General features: G+C 40.1%; 1 long non-coding RNA gene and 1 gene segment (V, D, J or C); one reads left to right on the forward strand and one right to left on the reverse strand.

Annotated features, from left to right (window-relative positions):
* The window catches only part of LOC114623790, a 542,876-nt gene that overhangs the window by 39,614 nt on the left and 489,875 nt on the right, over positions 1-13,387 (reverse strand).
* The window catches only part of LOC114623793, a 38,303-nt gene that overhangs the window by 4,568 nt on the left and 20,348 nt on the right, over positions 1-13,387 (forward strand). The window contains exons 3-5 of one of the 2 annotated variants that reach the window (XR_003711830.1): positions 3,053-3,303; positions 4,486-4,622; positions 4,710-5,197. This is a non-coding gene — a long non-coding RNA (uncharacterized LOC114623793). Of the gene's footprint in view, positions 1-3,052; positions 3,304-4,485; positions 4,623-4,709; positions 5,198-13,387 lie in introns of those variants that run through there. The other variant, XR_003711829.1, reaches the window with a different exon arrangement.

Consider the following 13,387-nt stretch of genomic DNA (forward strand, 5'->3'; position numbering starts at 1 on the left):
TTTATTTCCTTTGATAAAAGAGATTCAATATACCTGTTTGAGTCTTCCTCCTTGTTTAGCTTCTTTGAGTCTTGGAGTATAACATGGTACCTGTATTTTATGGGTAATATCTACTTATAAGTGAATACATACAATGCACATCCTTGTGGGACTGCGTTATCTCACTCTGGATGATATTTGTAAGTTCTATCCATTTGCCTGCAAAATTCATGATGTCTTGGTTTTAAATAACTTAATAAGATTCCATTGTTTAGATGTACCATAGTTTCTTTATCCATTCTTTAGTTGAGGGGCATTTAGTTTGCTTCTAGTTTCTGGTTATTATGAATAAAAATTCTATGAACATAGCTGAGCAAGTGTCTTTGTGAGATGTTGGAGCATCTTTTGGGTATATGACCAGGAGTGGTATAGTTTGGTCTAGAGTTTTCTGAGTAAACACAAAATTGATTTCCAAAGTGTAAACCCAAAAAATTTACAAGTTTGAACTCCCACTAGCAATGGAAGAGTATTCCCCTTGCTCCATATTCTCACCAGCAGGAGCCACTGCTTGAGTTTTTTATCTTAGCCACTCTAACAGGGGTAGCCGGACTTTGGCTGCTTTGGTGATTCTTTTTTCTTCTACCTTTCTCCATCCTTTTTTACCTTTCAGCCCACTAGATAGGAGACAAAAAGGAATAGAAGGGAAAGGGGGTAATGTTATCATTAGAATACTGAGTAAACTTCCTGTTGATTAGTCATGTTGAGTTCCTTGGGGAAAGCTTGATCTTCACCATGAGGATATCTAATATCTTGTTGTTACCATTTATTATTTGTTCACAACTACTTAACAATGGCCAACACCAACCAACCCACAACACACTAATTGGGGTTTTAGCATTTGTATACTTCTGAAGTGTCCCCAGAATTCCAAACATAATACACTCATGAAAACTATTTGCAGCTTGCAAAATCATGCCCCTGCTAGAGCATGTGGGAAATTATAGTTTGCTGCTGTGGACAAGCTGGAGCAGCCTCATATTCCACACTTGAGATTAAAATAAAAATATATTCTTATAATATTTTTGTGTTTTTTAAAGAAACCAAAATTCTCAGTACAGATAGATGCAAGAAGGAATCCCAGAGTCATTTGATTTGTGTTTTCCTGATGACTAAGGATGCTGAACATTTCATTGCTTCCCAGATATTAGAGAGTTCTCTGTCAAGAATTCTCTGTTTAGCTCTGTACTTCATTTTAAATTGGGTTATTAGGTTTAGTGATGTTAATTTCTTGAGTTCTTTATATATTTTATATATTAACCCCTCATCCTAATCAGATGTAGTGTTGGTGAAAATCTTTTCACCGTCTGTAGGGTGCTGTTTTTTCTTAATGACATTGTTCTTTGCCTTATAAAAGCTTTTCAGTTTTATGAAGTCCTATTTATTAATTGTTGATCTTAGTGCCTGAGCTGTTAGTGTTCTGTCCAGGAAGTTTTCTCCTGTGCCAATGAGTTCAAAGCAATTCCCCACTTTCTTGTCTATTAGATTTATGGTGTATACTCTTATGTTGAGGTCTTTGATCCACTTAAACTTGAGTTTTGTGTGGGTGATAGATATGGGTCTATTCACATTCTTCTATAAGCAGATATCCAGTTAGACCAGCACTATTTTTTAAAAGATGCCACCCCTATTTTATGTTTTTGGCTTTCTTGTAAAAATCAAATGCCTGTTTTATTTCTTGGACTTTGAATGGCTTCTATTGATCAACCTGTTTTTTTCCCAATACGATACAGCTTGAGGTCGGGGTGATGATTCCTCCTGATGTTCTTTTATTGTACAGATTTGTTTTTAGCTGTACTGGATGTTTTTGTTTTTCCATAAAAATTCGAGAATTGTTATTTTTAAGGTCTGTAAATAAGTATGTTGGAATTTTGATGGAAACTACATTAAATTTATAGATTGCTTTATGTTACATGGGCATTTTTACTATGTTAATCCTACCAATCCATGAGCACTGGTGATCTTTCCAGTCTTTTCATATCTTCTTTAATTTCTTTCTTCAAAGTCTCAAAGTTCTTTTCATACAGATCTATCAGTCCGTTATACCAGGGTATTTTATATTATTTCTGGCTCTTGTGAAGGGTTTCCCTAATTTATTTATTATTCCATTTATTGTATATATGTAGGAGGACTACAGATTTATTTTTAGTTAATTTTCTATCTTGTCACTTTGCCGATGATGTTTATCAGGGGGTTCTCTGGTAGAATTTGGGGGTGGGTCACTTGCATTTACTATCATATCATCTGCAAATAGTGATGCATTGATTTCTTCCTTTCCAATTGGTATCCCCTTGTTTTCCTTTTGTTGTTTTATTGCTTTGACTAAAGCTTTAAGTACTATATTGAATAAAACCAGAGATAGTGGGCAGCTTTGTTATGACTGATTTTAGTGGAATTGCTTTATCTTTCTCTCCAATTAGTTTGATGTTGGCTATCAACTTGCTGTGTGATGCTTTTATTCTGTTTAGGCATATGCCTTGTCTCTCCAAGTCTCTGCAAGACTTTTATATGAAGAAGTCTTGGATTTTGTCAAAGGCTTATTTCAGCATCTAATGAGATAATCATGTGTCTTTTCTTTTAAACTGTTTATATCATGGGTTATATTCCTAAGTTTATTATTGACACCATGTTCCTCAGGACTTTCTAGGACTAAACTCTCCAGAGATAACAACTCTGTGGTCCCTGTCCTCACCAAGTATTTCTCATTTCATTCTGTATTTTATCTTCAATCATTCTCCTCAGCCTTCTCCAACTAAAGGTGGCACTTGAGACAGAGGTCGACAACATGGGGAGGATATGGAAGAGGGACAACTAGATAAGCCCTGGGAACTCATATACCCTAATACTGGACCAATATCTTACCATACCTGCCAGTACATGAAGGGTACCTCAGGGCACAAATTAGAGAAAGCACAGGTTACAAATAGATGTAGGCAACCAGAAAAATGTCACTATCTGGTGTTCCCAAGGAGGCTGGGATACAATACCTGATCCCTATTCCATATTTTGCATTCAGCCTAGGAACAGTGCTGAAGAGGCTGAAGCCATGTTCCCAACAGTTTACCGTGTTGCCTCATCATCCAGCAGAACAATCCCAAGGTCTCTGGAAAGTAGATTGGTCTGCAGACCCTAGGAAGTGGCACCCAGACAGGATGAGGCCGTCTGAGTCCAGGTGGCCTTGGGTTCTCTGCCTCTCTCTCATCCCTGTGACTGTAGTCTGGAATTATTCAGCCCACCTCTAATCTTGGGTCTCTGATCTGGACAGAGGTAAGGAAAACCATTTCTGAGGCTTGCTTGCCAGTGGCTGACATAGGTTTCAGCATCTGGAAGATAGCCGGGGGAGTGGAACCTTGTTGATATTCAGCAAGTTCACCAGGATCCTGGGAAAACAAAAGCTTAATGAACCCTGTAAACCTCAAGGAAGACCTGCTACAGGGATTGGGCCATCTTGGTAACTTCCCTGAAAACCCTTACAGAGATGCAGGGTTTTTCAGATTTGTGAATTCCTAATTCTCACCTTCGCACTTGAACTGGCTCCTAAGGCTCCATCTTTTCAAAGCCTAGCACCTTCTTCAGTAGAAGTGCCAGCTTTTGAATCATTAAGGCTTCTAACCCTGTGGATGTTGTTAACCCAGCACCACCACAGGCAACTGCTATCCTCAGTCCCCAGAAGGTGAGCAATGGGCTCAGTCCACCAAGAGCCTCCATAGCTCCTGCTATTGGCTACCCATTTCCCTACAGGGCCCCCAAATTTCCCATCTAGAGGCTCCAGCATAGAGGGCAAGAATCCTAAGATGTCTTTACATAGTTGATTGCTTCACTTGCTCTTAGTGCCTAGTGTTTTAGGCACAAGGATGGTGTGTGGAAAACTGTCCACTGATTGGAATCAGATTCTGGATAGACCACTTGCTTAGTTAACAGCACCCAAAGCAGTGCCTGGTGTATACTAGGTACTCAGTAAATGCCTGTTGTATGATGAGTATTCATGATTGCATAGAATCATCAATTATGCCAAAGGTCCCTAAACAACTTCTGCTTTTAAGCTTACATGCATTTCTTCCACTCTATCATTGTGTACATTCTTTCATGGTCAATGGCTCCTGCCCTTGAGTCAGTTGGCTTTTGCTTTTCACAGTCACCATTTCCTCATGGTAGAAATGCTTTGCCCCCTAGGTAAGGAACATGGCTTGATGAAGTGCTGCTGGATCATGCTATTTTTAAGCAGTGTATCTGGGTTATAGAGTTTATTTCTGAAGATAGGTGTACACATAAAATGACCAAAGATGAGCTCACCAAATCAGCTTGGACTGAGTGATGAGAATGGCAAGTGCTCGACTGGCTACCATTACACATGTCACTGCCATCTGGGAAGAGTGGACTGGGAAGGATATTTAAGATCTGCACAGGGCATTGTTGCAGATGTCTTGCCTCATGCTTTTCTTTGGCCAGGTAGTTCTGGATTATCTAAGAGAACACATTGAGCAAGGCATGGGATACAAGACCTGAGTTCCGAAGATGATGGATCACAACCTACAAGATGAAATGAACCCTTACCTCTCCAAGCTGATTTTGGTCATAAGTAATAGGTGAGGTGCATCTACATGTCAGCTCTTGACCTGTAGCTTAAGAAATGGTAAAAATCTCATTATCTGTTTCTTTCTCATTCACATCAGCTTAAATATCAAAGCCATGATCTCTATATCTGCTACATTTGCATCATGCTTGCCTACAGAGCACTATAGGAACAAGGCCCTCTCAAGCTTTCTTTGTTTTTTGTGTCCACTTTTCCTCGGATTTTCTGAATCTTTTTGTGTCTCCTGGTTTCCTGAGGATGATCTTTTCAGGCTAATGGACACCGAAGCAGTTGCATTTGAACTGAGCTATATACACTGGCCTCTGCTGTTTTATTGACCTGGTAATATTTTCCACTGGACTTAGTAGCATGATATCCCTTGGGGTCTTCTTTTCATTCACCATTTTCAGAAAATGTCTGTTTTGTTCCCACTAATCAAAACCCTGTGACTATGTGACCCTAAGTTATATGACTTTTCTTTACCTCCTCCCTATTACTCATGTTAGCAGAGTCTAGAAGCCAATCCCCAGTTTCCAATGTCATATGACAGTTTGAGTGTTACTTCATAAAGTTTATTTCATTTCGGGAGCAGATGACTATTGATTTGCGTATCATTGGCAGAACAGAAAAGTTGCCTGGTGATATAGTTCTGCTAATCTGAACTTTAGCATCTTTGAATGCATGGAGTTGGCCCTGACTCAGAGATGACCAAGCCACTCCAGAGAAGCAGCCCCGTGCATCAGCAGTTCAAGTTGCCTCACAGCACAGAAAAGAAACTCATCTTGATGACATGAAAGGGAAGATTTCTATTCCTAATTGTGTGCTTTGCTGGCCAGGCCCACTGTCCTGAAATTCTCAGTTTGTGTGCCAGACTCCTGGCAACTGGTCAGTTGTCCGGAGAGTTTGGGCATGCTCAAGAATGTCTGTGGTAAAATAGAGGGATTAGAAGATGTTTATCAAAATGTTCCTAGATTACATCTCAAGAACATGAAGCTGAGAGCTTAATTCACTGGCATCACTAATGAAACCACATATGGAAAAGAATATTGCTCAGAATCTTATAAGCATTTTAGGTTAATGACATACATTTGCTTAGTAAAGAGTCAAGAAAGAAAGTAAATGCTTTTGTGAAGTTATAAAATGGATGCAGCAATAACTAGGACCTAGACAGAGGAAGGAAAAAATTAAAACTGACAGTCCTGAGTAGCCAGAAAAGACATTGCTGTAAGCAGCTCTCTGCATTTGCAGCCTTGGAAAACAATCTGACTTTCTGGGTCATTAAGAAAAATTGATTTGTGACAGGGTGTTGGATTCTGAAACCTTAATATGGTTGGAGAAAGCTCACAGACAGTGAAGAATTGTGTAGTTCCTTGGCCATTCTCGATACATGACATGCCAGAGCTTCCTATAAAACAAAGGTGATTTGGCTAAAGAGTAGCTACAGATGTTGATACAAAAGCTCTATGCTGGAATAGCGCCAAAAGTAGATGCCACGGTGAAGAGTACACATGATTAGAAGACCCTGATTGAAAAGGAAGTGGCCCAATACTTCTATTCACTTGTGTGTGAGGGTCAGAGATTTCTTTCAAAAAGAAGTGATGGGTCAGGATGAAAATCAAGTGAGCAATATCTTGAGCTGCATTTACTGCACCACAATTCTACTTGATTTCTTGGAGGTCTGCTGGCACTACGGACCCCAGGTAAGCCCATCCCTCCCCCTAGACCTTACTGGCCAAGTGTTGCCTGCCAGCGGCCACAGTCAACTGGGTTCACTTGAAAGAGAGGCTGGGAATGGAAGAAGGGGCAGGAGGGTGAGAAGAGATGAGGCCAGGACAAAGGTCTCTGATTGAGGCTCAATGCTTTAATGTTCATCTTTCAATTTAAAGGGGAAAGTCCACACCCACCCCCAGAGTTTCTTCTTGCTTCAGTCTGCTGGGGGTGAGGGGAATCCATCCTACTGGGAGTGAGGGGAATCCATCCTTAATCACAGACCAGAGATGTCTCAAGGCAAGCTCATCAGGCAGTCTATTCTTCTCAGCTTGTGTACCAGGCTACAGGCTACCAAGGAGGCGCCAAGGCAGGCAATGCCTCTGGAGTCCTGTTGTTTGGTCTGTTGTGGTAAACAAGGTCTCTCAGGCCTGCTCAAGGCTGGGGAAGGGCACAATTTCCCCTTTTTAGTTACAATATTTCATCCCATCTAGGGTCTCGAGTGGCCAGGTGACCATGCTTGGCTTAGGTCGGTATCTATATTACTCCTATATTACCTTCGAGGAACATACATAGCATATTGATGTATGCCTCTGTCTTAGGTTTATAGGAGCTCAAGAACACTCTTACCCATCTTTGACTAACTGGCCCTCATTGGCATACTCTTTCCCATAAGACCAAAACCACATTCAGACCAAAGGACCTGTGGGCATGCCCTAGATGCAGTTCTTCACAGCAATGTGTAAACTGCCATGATGAAAACTGAGCTTGCTGAGAATGATCCTGTGTGAGGGCATTTAATCTGCTTAAGATACAAGGTTCAAAGGTTAAAAGCAACATGATTATCCAAGCAAAGTAGAAATTAAGGTTGAAAGTGGAAATATTCCAGTATCTAATCCAACTGGCAGTGGACAGAGATCAGACACAAGTCTGGCCACCAGGTATATAGTGGGTGGCTTTAAGTATTGATAAAAAACTTACTCTCCAATAAGAGCAGAGACTACATGCCAGGTTAAATCAGCTGGCTGATAAGGATATAGATCCATGTTCATCATTAGAATCATAATCATTAGGCTCAAGATCTGTGTCCACTTGACGGACCAATTTTTCATGTACCCATGGGCTCTATTCTCTTTTTCTGAAAAAATACAGACTGAGCCATGGCCCCAAATTAAAACAGGGTCAGGAGTACACCAAGTATTAGTTAAGGGGTCTCTCCACATGACCCTGGCAATTGAGCTGGAAGTGACCGGATGCCAGTGGTGATCAACTGCAGACTGACCTTTAGCATCAGTTTGCAGAAAATACAAAACAAATAACACAAAAGCAAGATATGCTTTTGGTGACCTTGGAGGGTATAATTCCCCCCCTCTTAGTTTTAAGGAGCCAACTTTTTAGAGTGTGGTGTGCACGTTCAACAATTCCTTGTCCCATTGGGCTATAAGGAATTCCAGTTTTGTGTTCAACACCAAATTCTTTACAAAATGATATAAAGTTGTTTCCAGTATAGGCTGGTCCATTTTCTGTCTTGAGGACTTTAGGTAATCCCATAGTTTTAAAGGCTGTAAGCAATGATCAATTACATTTCTAGAGTCTTCTCCCATGTGCAAAAAGAAAAGGAAAAAGAGAAGCAAAAAGGAATCCTGAGCAAGTGTCAATACAGACGTATATATTTCGATTTTCCAAATTCTGCATAATGGGTTACATCCATTTGCCAAATATGATTACATACAAGCCCTCAAGGCTTAACACCATTATGAAAAATTTGAGGACACTGAGAACAAGTTTTTGCAATTCAACTTGCACACTTTCTAGAAATATCAAATTACTGTCTCAGGCTATTACTATTTTGATGATTTAAAGAATAAGATTGTATGGCCAAATGTTTCTATAAGGTCTATAATCTGCCTGGTATACAAATCTGCTGTGGCATTGCCCTGGGGTCCAGGCAATCCAATATGAGCTCTCGAATGTCTTATAAAGTTAAGAAACAGTACATGTTTCTTAAATTAAGCTGTATTTGTATAAATAACTATACAATTTGAGAATTAGTAATATCTAAAAAAGGAGCAATTTTAAGCAATTATAAACCATGAGCCTCATACTGGCTATGAGTATACAAATTGAAAGCTTGATTTTTCAGCATTTCAAACAGTGGCTACAGCATGTAATTCAGTTATTTGTGCTGATGCAGGGGAAAACTCAAGAAAATGAACATGTGATATAATTACATATACTGCCTTCTCAATAGATGAGGCATCTGTAAATACAGTAAACATTTTTTTTCTATAGGCTGCATGCAAACTTATAGGAAATACAAAAGCATGCATAGAGAAAAACTGTAACAACTTATCTTATGGATAATTACCAAATTTTGCCTAAAAAGTTTGCCTTGTAATAGGCCAAATATCATTCTCCAATAACCAACTTAATTTCTATTTGGAATAAAGAATATACATTTCACCTAAAATACTTTCAGGATTCTATCTTACAATCCTGTATTAATACTGCAATCATTTAATAATAGGATGTTCAAACTTTACTTGTAGATGAAGAAGGACGAATCCACATTAATGGTTTCTCTTGCCAAAAGGCTGTTGGGAGCATATAAGTAGAAATAACTCAAACAGCCAACAATTGATCATAGTCTATATAATTTATCTTTTGGTAACTAATAACTTACTCAAAGCTGTCTATCCCTCATCAGTTAATTGTTGATGGGAATTAGGATTTGTATCCCCCTTGAGAATATCAAACAGAGGTTCAAGTCCTCCTATGATAAGCTTAAGATGGGGTTTTAGCCAATTAATATCTCCTAACAACTTTTGAGAATCATTAAAAGTAAACCATTTTTTTTGGTATGTACACCTGCAAGTCAGAAGAGGGCACTAGATCGCACTACAAATGATTGTGAGCACCATGTGGTTGCTGGGAATTGAACTCTAATATTTATGGTTGTGAGCCTATCCTTTAACGGCTGAGCCATCTCTTCAGCCCCAATTATCCGTTCCTATTGGAAATTTTCTGTGCCCAAATATTGAAAAGATATTGCTTTTGAATCTTTTCTGGAGTGATAAGCACTCTAAAATTTTTAAGCTCATTGTATTAGAGCAAAGGCTTGCAGAAAACTCCTTTAGAGAGATCAGCTAATAAAATACACAATGAATAATATACACTGAGAGATTTAAATGCTTAACTTTTTGTATTAAAGCAACAACAAATTTTTAATATGACTATTAATCATATAATTCTAATGATCAATTCTTTCTAATGATATCGCTTCATGGGCTCTCAAAAATCACATGCAAACTCACTGAGTTTAAACCTCATCACCTTTACCATGATGTAAAGGAACAGTATAAAAACAATCTTTTAGATCTATAATAGTTCAATGTGTACTTACTGGAATGGCAACCAGAGTAGGCAAGTCAGGCTGTAATGGCACATTAGTTTCATAAATCTTAAATTTGAACTTTGTTTTGGATTGATTGAATAACCAACTCCTTTTAGCTGAGTGAGAGTATCAGATAAAAACCAAGCTGAAGGCAATCTTGTCCTCTAATAATTGTTACATCAGCCTCAGTATCTATTAATCCTTCAAAACCTTTTCCTTCAACTATTGGGTTAAGATTAGGTCTCTTGCTAGTGATAGATTGGACCCAATACACATCAGAGGAACCAAAGCCATCTTGTCCTCTCTCATTCTCAACAAATTTGGAAGAAAGCAGATGCAAAGGAACTAAAACAAGTTGAGGAATTCCTTTGCCAGCAGGTACAGTTACAATGCCAAGGAGGGAAGCAAGCATAATTTTAATTCCTCCAGCATAATCATATCTGTAACTCCTGGCCCATAAACTGTTGTGAATGTCTTTAGGCCTGAGGCTAACACCTTCCCCAACAAGGAACAAACAAGGCAATCAACAAATTCAGGAAAACACCTTTGTAGGGGCTAGTTGGGACAAAAGGAATGTCTGTCATACAAGCTTCTGCTGAGCCCAGTCTATATTGTCTTAATTTAAATGTAAATGTTCTTAATCCTGGCCTGTTTTCTGAGGCCTGGTGCAAAGATTATCCTTCCTGCAGGACTGCACTGTATCACAACTTGTTTTAAATACTTTCATTTAACTCTACCTGCTGTCTCCTCTTTTCTATAAACATGGGCGAATCAAAAAATCCCAGACTCATGATTGAACTACCAACTGCAGCCAATGGAATACTGGCAGTTTAACTATATTTTTAAGTTTCTTTTGCAACATTAGAGTATAACCATAATTTTGAGAAGCAAAACCAAAAGCAAAAACAATGTAAACAATATATTTTCCCTAAAATCAACACCAAGTAGATTATCTTTATGTTACAAAGTTTTGCTGCCAATTCTTATATATGAATGCATGATGGTGCAGCTTTTAATATCTCATTAAAGAGACATTCTTTTAAAATCTTATCTTTTATACATCTGGTTTCTGAATGACTCCAACTCTGAGTTACCAGTTTTAAGCCAACTTTCTGTTAACAAAGTTGTATTTTTTTTTAATCAAACCCAATAACTTATAAGCCAATAATCTATAACCAAGACATGTAGAACATATCTACACTTTTAAAACCAATCAGAAACAAAAATGAAGTTGCTGCACACCTTATGTATTTAGACCAAACAAAATTTCTTGCTTTTTCTAGCTGTAATTTCAAGAGAAAAGCACCTTGTCACAGAGATTTTTCTGGAACAAAAACTCTCAGCTTCCTTATAGAATCCAAAAAGCTTCTGGTCCCTTTTAAAAGCAGCTTATGCCGACAATCAATTCCTGGAAAAGCTTTTCCAGCTCAGCTCGATATCTAGCTACAGGTGTAGGGTAACTTATCAGCCTTTGCTGTGCATATTGAGACTACCTTTAAAACCAAGTTAAACTAGCCCAAGGGGTGGATACCTAGCAGCTTTAACAGCTTTTGTGTTTTGAACATGCAACGTAGAATACCATTTAGACAATGGAACAAAAACAAACAATTGACACACATGGACATTGGTGCGCCAAGGACAGACAACAAACAAAGACGTCTAGGAGCCAAAGAGAAACTCAGAGAAACTCAGGATGTCTCCTGACTTTCCTCCTGTGCCCAAGCTGCCTCATGTTCAGGGGCCACTTTGTAGCAGCCCGTTCTGCTGCTCTGGTCTGCAGGTCAGGGTCTAGCAAGAGAGAGAGAGAGAGGACGAGAGATGTGAAGAATGGAGACAAGACAGGGAGTCTGATCAAGTCTCTTTGATTGGAAGGAAATCCTGGGTATTTATACCCTTTACCATGTGCCTTGCCCTCGTGGACAAGCACAGCTGAAGGTACTATGTCATGTGCCTTGCAGCATGGATACCATGTGTGCCTAGCTAGCAGTGAGAAGACCACGTGCACCTAGCTAGCAGTGAGGAGACCACGTGCGCCTAGCTGCTGGCAGCACTAAACAGCAAAACAAGATATGTGAGAAAAACAAGATGTTTATCAGAGTGTGCTCAGCTGTTGCGGGCTGTTGAAAACAAGCCTCTTGTCATGGTATATGGCCTGAGATGGCAGTAAAGATGATAGCTGCTTTCGGCTAGGTGTCGGCTCTCAACACTCCTGTTTCTAGGAGAGCTCTGAAACAGCTTTTTCATTCTTTTTTGCTGACACAGCTCAGAGAGAGGACAACTGCTTTTCTGAAATCCTTTCTCTCTCTCATATTCAAGTTATAACTCTTCATCTCTTTCTTTAGGAGTTGTAGCAGGGCAGCTATTGATAGTATACCTCAGTGCCCTGTTTTCTTATTCTAAAATTCCTTCTAACCCTGCTCCTCTCACCTGAAGCAGCTCTTAGACTGCAGGCAATACCTGTTTAGAATTCTCCTGACCTATAATTCGCTGTCACCTCCTAGGCAAAAATCGGCACTGGGTCAACACCTATTCCACCTAGACCGTATCCCCTTAAATACACTTCCTGCAAACACAGCCATAGCTAGCAGCAATGCTGTTCATTGCTTACCAAGTGTCCAGGATACTCTTCTTCTTGTTTGGTGTTCTGTAGAGCTCTACCCAAGACAGCATTCCTCAGCTGGTCTCTTGTGTTCAGGCTCCAAGTCGGGCACCATTCTGTTGCCAGCCAGCGGCCACAGTCAACTGGGTTCACTTGAAAGAGAGGCTGGGAATGGAAGAAGGGACAGGATGGTGGGAAGAGGTGAAGCCAGGACAAAGGTCACTGATCAAGCCTCAATGCTTTAATGTTCATCTTCCCACCCCCAGAGTTCCTTCTTGCTTCAGTCTGCTGGGGGTGAGGGGAATCCATCCTACTGGGAGTGAGGGGAATCCATCCTTAATCACAGGCCAGAGATGTCTCAAGGCAAGCTCATCAGGCAGTCTATTCTTCTCAGCTTGTGTACCAGGCTACAGGCCACCAAGGAGGTGCCAAGGCAGGCAATGCCTCTGGAGTCCTGTTGCTTGGTCTATTATGGTAAACAAGGTCTCTCAGGCCTGCTCAAGGCTGGGGAAAGGGCACAGCGAACTCCTCTGAAAGCACATCCAACAGTGGTACATTGCACCCCAAACCCTGTGATGCATTTCCCATGCAACAGCTCTGCCTGCTTTCCTTGAGGCCTGCTGGCACCAGGTAAAACCAGATAAGACCCTGCCCTAAGCCTTTATCTGCCATCTCCCCTTAAAATACATCCAGTAACTTCAAACTGCATCTCACTACCTGGACACCACTTTCTAGTCCACAACTCTGCTTGCTTTTCTGGAGGCCTGCCATCACCAGAGACCCAAGGCCACACTGGAGCTAGGGATCCTAGAGCGAATGTTAGTACTCCAAACCTCAGAGGCCATGAAGGCCTCAAAAAACACCATGGAGATACCCTACTAGACCTGAAGACTTGCTAGTTACCAGAAACTCAGGCACTGAGACCAGAAGACAGAGAGAAAACAGAAAACAAGTGAGAAGAAACAAAACAAAACAACAACAATAACAAAAAAGAAATAAAACCCCACCTATCCAATATAGATAAAGTTAGCATGTAAGCCTATAATAACAACAAAACACAGATGGGTTAAAGCTCAGC

This window comes from Grammomys surdaster, unplaced genomic scaffold (genome assembly GCF_004785775.1).
Source record: "Grammomys surdaster isolate TR1022 unplaced genomic scaffold, NIH_TR_1.0 202, whole genome shotgun sequence".
Classification (NCBI taxonomy): Eukaryota; Metazoa; Chordata; class Mammalia; order Rodentia; family Muridae; genus Grammomys; species Grammomys surdaster.